At 39.3% G+C, this 9,684-nt stretch overlaps 2 long non-coding RNA genes across 2 annotated transcripts; both read right to left on the reverse strand.

Moving 5' to 3' along the window:
• Positions 1-114: 114 nt before the first annotated feature.
• Positions 115-641, reverse strand: LOC143099749 (uncharacterized). The gene is made up of 3 exons (XR_012981734.1): positions 541-641; positions 288-424; positions 115-201 (listed from the first exon to the last, which is right to left on the reverse strand). It is a non-coding gene; the product is annotated as an uncharacterized LOC143099749 (long non-coding RNA).
• A 561-nt stretch (positions 642-1,202) lies between these two features.
• On the reverse strand, positions 1,203-2,911 carry LOC143099981 (uncharacterized). Its single transcript, XR_012981788.1, has 4 exons — positions 2,791-2,911; positions 2,397-2,461; positions 1,410-1,499; positions 1,203-1,328 (listed from the first exon to the last, which is right to left on the reverse strand). It is a non-coding gene; the product is annotated as an uncharacterized LOC143099981 (long non-coding RNA).
• Between the last annotated feature and the right edge of the window lie 6,773 nt (positions 2,912-9,684).

Raw genomic sequence — 9,684 nt, forward strand, 5'->3', positions numbered from 1 at the left:
ACAATATAATGGCCCTGGTGCATTTATGCTGCTTAGACACAAAAGATCAACGAACCAAAATGTAACTGTCATCATTATTTCAGACCATGATTACAATGCAAACTCACATATCCCTTTTTTGAGTATGGGTCCTTCAAAGATGGGAAGAGCGACACAATCCCAAGGGCATGAAACTCCTTTGTCGTCTTACTTACAAATCTCCTGCAAAAGCAAAAGTATTGTTTGTGATAAGATTATTGTCTTGTCTACAAATGTGAATTTTATGTCATTAACATCAAGAGTCTTACCCTTCCTTTTCACGCATGTGAGCCACAATGATGTTTACCATTAAACGCCGAGTGGAATCTTTCAAACTCCCGGTCTCTTCATACTGTTTGATCACCGTCATCCCTGCAGGCTTAGAAGTGAGAATTTGCTCCACTGCCTAGATACAAATGATATAAAATACAAAACAACAATTAACAACAAAATTAAGACATTAATTAAGGTGGGCTTTGAAGAAAGGCCAACAAGAACAAAGAATGGAGGTTATAAGATTACATTTTTTGCGCGGGTGCTGTCCATGCTGTCCATGACAGGCTGAATCATTTGAGATCCAGCATCACTTTGTGGACTGCTTAGACTGCTTGAGAGGGACAACGTATCTGTAAGACTTTTGCAGGAAGACCCTTCACCATCTTGCTGCAGTAGTGTAAAATCTGAGGACCACAAATAACAACATTAGGTTACAAGGCACATACAATCATAAATTAACAAACACAAAACTGCCATATACGTACATTAGGGTGCAAAGGAAGATCAAGCATGTTTTCATTCCAAAGGATCTCTTGACACCAAAGAACACTAAGACTTAGTTTACTTAAATCACAACTTGCCCCATTAGATGAGAGAGCCATTTTGTATTTCATAATAAACTTTTACTATAAGCCTGCCTACCACAAGGTGTGAGTGTCACAAATTCCGTCAGGTTGGAGTAGTCTGCGAACTCTGTTGAGAGTGAGCAGTCAGCTATGTTCTTGGATGATTCTGCAAGTAGGATGACTGAAATGCACATGATAGAGGAGAGTTAAAATACATTTTTTGATTACTCAGGATATCATCTGCAAGCTGCTGACATTTTTTTTTGACAAACATTAACACAAATCTTTAAAAGCTTTCCTGCAAAAAACAAACTAGGAAATGTTCAATACCCTTACCATCATCAGTAGAGATGACGAAACACATTGCTTCTGTTGCAAGTTCTGGAAAGACATCCTCATCCACCTCTATGCCCTGCTCATCTGCGACTTTCAGCACTTTATCTTCTGGTATGAGAAACTTCTGCTTCACTATAGCACAACATTCAACACGTTATTAAATTATTATGTCCCCTTTAATGACATCAGACAACACATAGGTACATCACCTACCTGCATTGATAAAGTCTGAGAAGCTGACCTCTTCCAGTTTCACATATTTCTTTGTCCTTTCATGTTGTACCTTCAACAACATCTTGACCACTGGAGGGAAAATAATAATTTTACCACTAATAAAAGCAACATGTGGACTGTCACTCTAACAAAAGAGTCTTTGTGGTAGCTGTTATTCAATCTATAGCATGTTTAGCATAATATTCAGTGGTCATAGTCATGTCTTTACAATAAAAATGATTGACAGACAGCCTCTAAGCTATAAGAGTCGCCGTCAAACTCTAACACGTTCACTGGCATTCAGAAAGACTCAGTTTCACTCACTGACAGATAACATATGACAGTAAATCAGTGTTTTTCAACCTTTTTTGTGCCACGGCACACTTTTGATACTTAAAATGTCCCACGGCACACTAACATCCTGTGTGAAGGAAATATAAACATACCATAGCCTAAAATTTCAAATAATACACAGATATGGCCTTATTATGGCTTATGCAAGACCTGCTCAATAAAACAAGCGCCCTCTGTTTCATTTGTAGGTGACTATATCTAATTTAATTGTTGTTATGAACTGGATATGTGATGATTCTGTGAGTACTGGATATGGGGCCCCCGTTGTACAATGCCTGCATACCACAAATAGTGCAATCATACAATCAATGAGAGCATGTGGTTATAAATTCTTTGATGCAACAGTTGCTTTTCTGGACCAGTGAGTGACATTTGGCTAATTTTCTGCTGCACACCTGATGATCTCTCACGGCACACTAGTGTGCCCCGGCACAGTGGTTGAAAAACACTGCAGTAAAGAACAGTTTCAAACAACACTAACGTTAACGTTACTTGTTAGCAAGGGAAACTTAGGTTTGTTAGGTTTAGCAACTAAGGCGACTGTGTTTCCGCCATTTAGGCTACGTTAAATGGATACAGCCTCTCAAGTGAGACAGACAGTCAGTGCAAGCTGAACGACTGTTCAAACCTTACCGTGTCGTAATTCCCTCACAGGTCCCCTTCTCGCATCCGTTACGGTCCTAGCCGTGCCGAGTAAACTAAGGAAACAACAACGTTACCGTTCAGTAGAATTCTATACGTTGATACGACAAGAAACAGAGTAGGCTAATGTTAACTTAGATACACAAAGACATATCAGTAATGACGATATGATGTTAATTCCATGAGCGCGAAGTGCAAAGCATGGTATGACAAGTTTGGGGCCAACTAAAAAAAAAAACTTCGGGGCTAACTTCAGCAGCTAGCTAGCTAGCTAGCGAGTTTGACCTCGCAAAATTCAGTCTTCGACAAAACATAAAAATGTGCCGTTATATTCTGATAGAAGTCTAATATAACGTTAGTTTGAGGAGTAAAATGGCACTTTTACCTGCCTCATGAGTCCCAACTGGTTCGGGGCGAACTTCAGCAGCTAGCTCTAGCTGCTAGCAAGTTTGGCCATCACTGTCTGACAAAATATACAAAAGTACCGTTATTATACGTCCAATTGACGTCTTAAAGTCCTGAATAGCCTAATATAACATTAGAAGTAAAGGTATAGTAAAGTAAGTATAGTAACATTAGAAGTAAGAAGTAAAATCACACTTTTAACTGGCTCAAGGGAGAAGTCCAAGTGAAAACTGCTGAAAGGAGCGCGGTGACAAAGCTGTTAACTCAGGTGTAGTGTTCAATCAGGCTCCTCGACACCCAATAAATGAACACCGAAATATTACACCACCAAAGAGTTACCCTGAATACAAGCTGTAGTTAAATGTAGAGAATAAACTCCCAAAATCTAACACTTTAACACTTTTTTGTTTGACTCCAGATTTTCGAACTCCAGAAATTTGCTGTGTATGGTATTATTTCATGATCGCTAAATGTTTAATTATTTTGAATGTTGTCATCAGTTAACTTCATTCAACTGCGCTTGTAGCACTGCCATTCAGTTGTGGACGTTCGTAAATTGCGTTTATGGGCGGAGAAAGGCGCAGTTTACACTAAGGATTAAACGATTGATGAATACGATGCAAACTTGGGTCTGACAGCGTTCGCAATCTGCGGTGTGTCCATGGCGCTGATAACGCTACGTTCGCAAATGTACGTACATCTGGCCCACAGAGTTCTGTCTTGAAGGGACTCCAATTTTGAAGGGTTCCTGTAGTACTGCTTCAGAAGCTGGAGTGCTTTAAAAATAATTAATATAAAATAGGCAGCATCTCCCAGCGCCCTATCATATTGTGGTGGTGTTAGGCCTACTTGGCTTGTGTGGAGGTGAGTGGTGATGAATGGATGACTAAAATACCAGTGCTTCGAGTTTACAGCTAACTTGTCCAGACAAAATCACAAGAAGCTTATAATGAAGACATTAATTGTGAAAACTTTTAAAAACTTGAATCTTGAACCCTGATCTTTAGACTGCTGCACTTAGCCCCTGGGTACTGGTTCCCACCGTTTCTCCATTTTTGGCTGTCTGATGAATGTCACGTAGGCCTATGCTTTTGGTTTTTGCATGTCGCTATTTCCATCTGCAACCATAATCAGCTATGTTAACACAACAGCATGACTTGTTTTCACATACATTGCCTGACAGATGTCACGTTGTGTGTCTGAAATGTGCCAATGCTGACTATACACTAGAAGATGCATAAGCATAAGATGCATAAGAAGATAAGCTTCCGAATGAGGCATCTTATAGCCTACTGTACACTGATATTTTCAGCACCCCCAACTCTTACTGACTTCCAGCTCCCTGAATAACACTATTAAGCCTACATCACCATATTGATATGCAAATGAAGTGTCAATAGGCTTAATGTGCTATTTTGTACACATTTTGTTTTGCACTGCAGGTGAAAACAAATTAAACATATCACCACAGGTCTTAGCTACTTACATGAAAACAGTTTGTCCCCCTAGCTGCCTTGATGAATTTAGGATACATTTACAAATTAATTCCCAAATGAAGGTGGCTATAACTAATTAACGAATGCAACGCAGTAGCCTAGACTAAGCCTATCTCACACAGCTCACATATAGGCTACTTAAATACCCTTATCCTCAAATCCATTGTCCAAAATAAATAGCCTAAACTTGACGCCTTGTTAATTTCTGCCTGTGATCTTGATTCACCCGACCTGAGCAAAGGCTGTTTGGAAGGCCAGAAGAATTGGAGCAGACAAATAGAAGGGTATGAGAAAGCTAATAGTTAAATAGCATACAATAAAGATGCAATAGGGCCACCAATGAGATGCTTAGGCTATACCTGTACTGAACATATTATGCTGAAATTCAAAAGAGCCTGCACTGAGAATTAAGCTGTTAAATAAGATGGATAATGGCAGACTGTCTGATAAATGTCACGTAAGCCTACAGTATGCTTCTGGTTTTTGCATGTCGCTGTTTCCATCTGCAACCACAATCAGCTAGGTTAACAGCATGACTTGTTTTCACATACGTTGACAGATGTCACGTACATAATTCTCAGAAACTGTTCACTTCACATATATACTAAAATGTACCAATGCTGACTATACACTAGAAGATGCCTGTTTTGTTTAAGCAATGTAACAATGTACAGCCCAACATTTATCACACTGTAAAATCTAACACTTGTGTAAACTTGCATTAACCTTGTTTACTTTACTTTCAGCAACAAATGTGTGCATCTTAATGATTTGAGTAAAGTAACAGTTACTTTCATGTTGAAAAAAGCATGTTACTTCATAATAAGACTGAGGTCAACTTGTCTTGTTGAGTGACAAATTTCTACCATTAGGAGGCGCCCTTGCGCGTATTTCTGCAGGGAAGAAGAAGAAGAAGAAGAAGTGGGAGCATGCAAGGAAGACGTTAACGTTACTGTGCGGGTGTGATTTGAATTTTCGCCCTCTCAGTTTGCTCTTCCGAAGAATCGTTGTTGAAAGCATTCAGAAGATAAAAAAGAAACATCAGACCTTTTCCTTTCGGAAGACTTTGTGGTAAGCTGTAAGGATATACATGTTGGTGAACTGTTTTTTTTTTTTGCCCAGGCATGTTTTTGGTTCAAAGGAGCTAACGTTACATCGATGGCCCCCCTTCCCCCCACCACACCACAGATGTTTTGCATAACAGTTGGATAAATTAATGTGTAACTTTAACTACTAGTAAATTACTGTCCAATTCAAAGTTGGCAACTAATTTAGAATTTTAAAGCAGGAGGTAGTGAATACAGAATCAAAGTTAAGGTTAGCTGCGAATTTAGAAGATGGTAGTGTAAGCATGCAGTGGAAATGTACGCATTGCATTTTTTCGGCAGACAAAAGAGGTCAGTTATTATGACCGTTTACGAGGCTCAAAGTATCTCCACACTTCATTGGTAAACTTAATTCCGTGGAAATGCATGGATTCCAGTTGCTGCTACTGGAAGCAACTGGAATACATGCATTTCCACTGAATTATTTTTGGAATCTGATCCCTTATCATACCTGTTCATTCATACTCGTCGCTCGACTTATCGTGACTAAATTCAAGATGGCTGCGAACGGTAAACTTCCTGAAGGTACTGTCTGTATAAATCGTCTTGTAAATAAACTACCAGTGCTTTTTCCAAGTTCTCAATGTCTCGTTTTAAATGTCAGGGCCCTCGGAAGTCTACCAATGAAGTGTGGAGATATTTGAGCCTCGTAAATGGTGTAAAACAGTGATTTATTTGCATGGCTAGGCCGATGCCGAGGCAACCCCATTGAAAAAGCTGTTGCTAGCATCGGCTAACTAGTGCCAGATTTCAGAGTGCAGGGGACAAGCCGAGATGAGCTATGAGTCATACGTTCACATTCTGCATCATGTTTCAACACACTTAAGGTCAATATCACACCGAAATTCCCCTTTAAGTCTGTGGTGGTAAGTCATTTAGAATTTGGCCCTATAAATTGGTGGCCCGATTAAGTTTTAAGAGATGTTTAAAGGGATATTCCACCATTTGAGGAATTACACTCATTTTTCCACCTCCCCTTGAGTTAAACAATTGATTTTTACCTTTCTCCAGTTCATCCAGCCGTTCTCCGAGTCTGGCGATACCAGTTTTAGCTCCATCCTAGCATAGATCATTGAATCTGACTAGACCATTAGCTTATCACGTAAAAGTGACTAAGATTTCCAGGAATTTTCCTATTTAAAACTTGTCTCCGCTCAAGTTAAAAAGTGTAATAAGACCAACGGAAAATTAAACGTGGCGATTTTCTAGGCTGATTTGACATGGAACTATACTCTCATTCCAGCGTAATAATCAAGGAACACCATGGGCACAGCAGCACAATGATATCATGCAGCACCTGAAAATAGTCCCTGTAGGCTAACTTCCAGCAACAAAGTTGAGCTGCAGCAGACGAATCGGTTAGTGACTGGATTATTACGCCTGAATGAGAGTATAGTTCCATGTCAAATCAGCCTAGAAAATCTCTACATTTGATTTTCCATTGGTCTTATTACACTTTCTTTTAAATAGGAAAATTACCGGGAATCTTAGTCACTTTTATTTACTTACGTGATGCTAGCAGGCGAGATGCTAATGGACTAATTCGATTCAATGATCTATGCTAGGCTGGAGCTAAAAGTGGTATCGCCAGTCTCAGAGAACGGCTGGATGAACTGGAGAAAGGTAAAAATCAATTGTTTAACTCAAGGAGAGGTGGAAACAATGAGTAATTCTCCAAATGGTGGAATATCCCTTTAAGAAGACAGTATTTTCCATGTATTGTGTTAATTTACGTTATACTGTGTTGATTTTTATTTGGTACAGGTAAAGTGTGTGTATTTTAGTTTCAGGCCTTAAAAAAAGATTTTTATAAAATGTTTCAAGGAGAAAAAAGGAAGATGTAGGTTGTTGCTACAGCTAAATTGTGCCATTTAAGACATTTTAAGATGTTTTTTTTTATTAAAACTGAACACAATTTTGTTGTTTTTACAAAAATAATAAATAATTCAAAGCCGTATTTGTACCTGATGCAGTTGTAAATGTCATTATTTTAGAATAGAGCCTATTTTTATTCAAACTTGTGTATAAGAGTAATATTTACTTGCTAAATTCAAGGCAATCGGTTTCCATGGTTTTACCAAGTAAGATTAACTTGCTGTTCAAGTAACTGTTACTACATATTCCAGATATGAGGAATTGGTTGATTAGTTACCTCAACTTCAGAACATGAGTTTTATGAATGAAAACTAAAGTACACTTCACTTGCAATACCTAGGTAGGTTAAAGAGGAATTTGCTGTAGTGTTAATACACTACACTAAGGAATTGCTTGTAAGCTCAGTTTTAGAATTCCAGTCCACTTTAGTCTGATTTTTCAAGGCAATCGGTTTCCATGTTTTTTTTTAAGTAAGGTTTACTTATTGGATTTTACAGTGCAGTTGCATACAGACTCATAGGCCTGAGCAAAGGCTGTTTGGAAAGCCAGCATTGGAGCAGACAAAGAGGAGGGTGTGAGAAAGCTAATAGTTAAATAGCATACAATAAAGATGCAATAGGGCCACCAATGAGATGCTTAGGCTACCTGTACTGAACATATTATGCTGAAATTCAAAAGAGATGCACCTAGCTAACCTGCACTGAGAATTAAGCTTAATGTTATAGACACCTACTGACACCTACTTAAAGACACCTACTGATCCAGAAACTGCACCACCTCAATGTCCCCTCCCGCCTGATCCATCTCCTCCACAACTTCCTCACCAACAGACAACAGTCCGTCCGGGTAAGCACAACAACCACACCTGCACTGACCTCCAACACAGGAGCCCCGCAGGGTTGTGTACTAAGCCCCTTCCTATACACCCTCTACACAAACGACTGTACCAGCCCCTCATCCAACACCATACTCCTCAAGTACGCCGATGACACCGCGATCCTTGGCCTCCTCACAGACACTCATTCAACCCAAGAATATCTCAACACGGTCTCTCACTTCACTCAGTGGTGTGGAAATAGCTATCTCAAACTTAACATCAGCAAAACAAAAGAAATGGCCTTTGGATCCACACAAACCCACCACCCCATCATCATTTCCAAAGAAACAGTGGAGACAGTTGACCATTTCAAATACCTTGGACTCACAATTGACAATAACCTCACCTTTGAACATCATACAACAGACATACAGAAAAAAGGAAACCAAAGACTGGCGGCAGTGCGCAAACTAAAAGGACTTCATGTTGCACCTCATCTACTCCTTCTACTGTATACCAGCATTGTCCAACCCATCCTTTTATACTGTTCCACCTGCTTCTTCAACATCCTTACTGTAAAAAACCGTAACAAACTCACCCAACTAACCAATACTGCCACCAAAATAATAGGTCTACATACCCCAAACCTACAAGAACTAAACACTAAGGCCATCGCACGTATCGCTCATTCAATATCCCTGGACATTACCCACCCACTCAACCGTTACTTCTCACCCCTACCCTCTGGCAGGAGGTTTAGTAGCATAAGGTGCAATAAAGCCCGCTTCAGCAGAAGCCTAATCCCCATAGGAATCCAAACACTCAACAACACAAAGACCCACAGATAAATATATGCAGTGCAAAAATGTATGTTTTTCCCATGAAAACCCCAATATTTTATGTAAAGGTCTGTGTCAATTGCCTGTGATGTATGTAATGTGTATGTCAGTATGTTATTCCCATGTATGTGTTCATGTATGTGCCTTTCTGTGCCGTGACCATGCAGGATGAAAAACTGTATTGAAAATGTGAAAAAGAATTTCCCCAAGGGGACAACTAATAAACTAACTAACTATATAGGATGGATAATTAATGGTGTGATATTATCTTAACATGGCCCAAACATCACCTTTTGTCAAATGATATCAATTATTGGTTATTTAGTTGTTTTAAAAATCCAACACAGGAGACAGGAGAGAGAAATCAGACAGTTGATGAGAAAGAGTTAGGAGAAGAGAGGGAAACAATAGGCAAAAGACCCTCCCAAATGAGAGAGAGTCAAGATGTGATACTCACACTGTGTAAAATGTCTAACAATGCCCCTTGCCTCTACTTGAGTTCAGTGCACATACTGTAATTTCCTCAATAGTGAGTGTAGCTCCGCAGCAGGTTTCCGGGTGTCAGATCTACCAAGAGCCAAGAGACTTGACCAAGTGAGTAACAAATCCTTGTCTGTGATTATGCCTTTCTGAAGTTTCAGTATACCCTACTGCAATTGATGATCGATAATATCATTATTTTTTTATGATTGAAGAGTGTTTCCTGAACTTAATGGATATTCTGACATAGACAGTGCATAC

The sequence above is a fragment of the Alosa pseudoharengus genome, unplaced genomic scaffold (genome assembly GCF_046254945.1).
Source record: "Alosa pseudoharengus isolate Yale_2024_CS ecotype anadromous, Long Island Sound unplaced genomic scaffold, YU_APseudo_1.1 YU_APseudo_1.1_scf_3, whole genome shotgun sequence".
NCBI classification, from domain to species: domain Eukaryota; kingdom Metazoa; phylum Chordata; class Actinopteri; order Clupeiformes; family Clupeidae; genus Alosa; species Alosa pseudoharengus.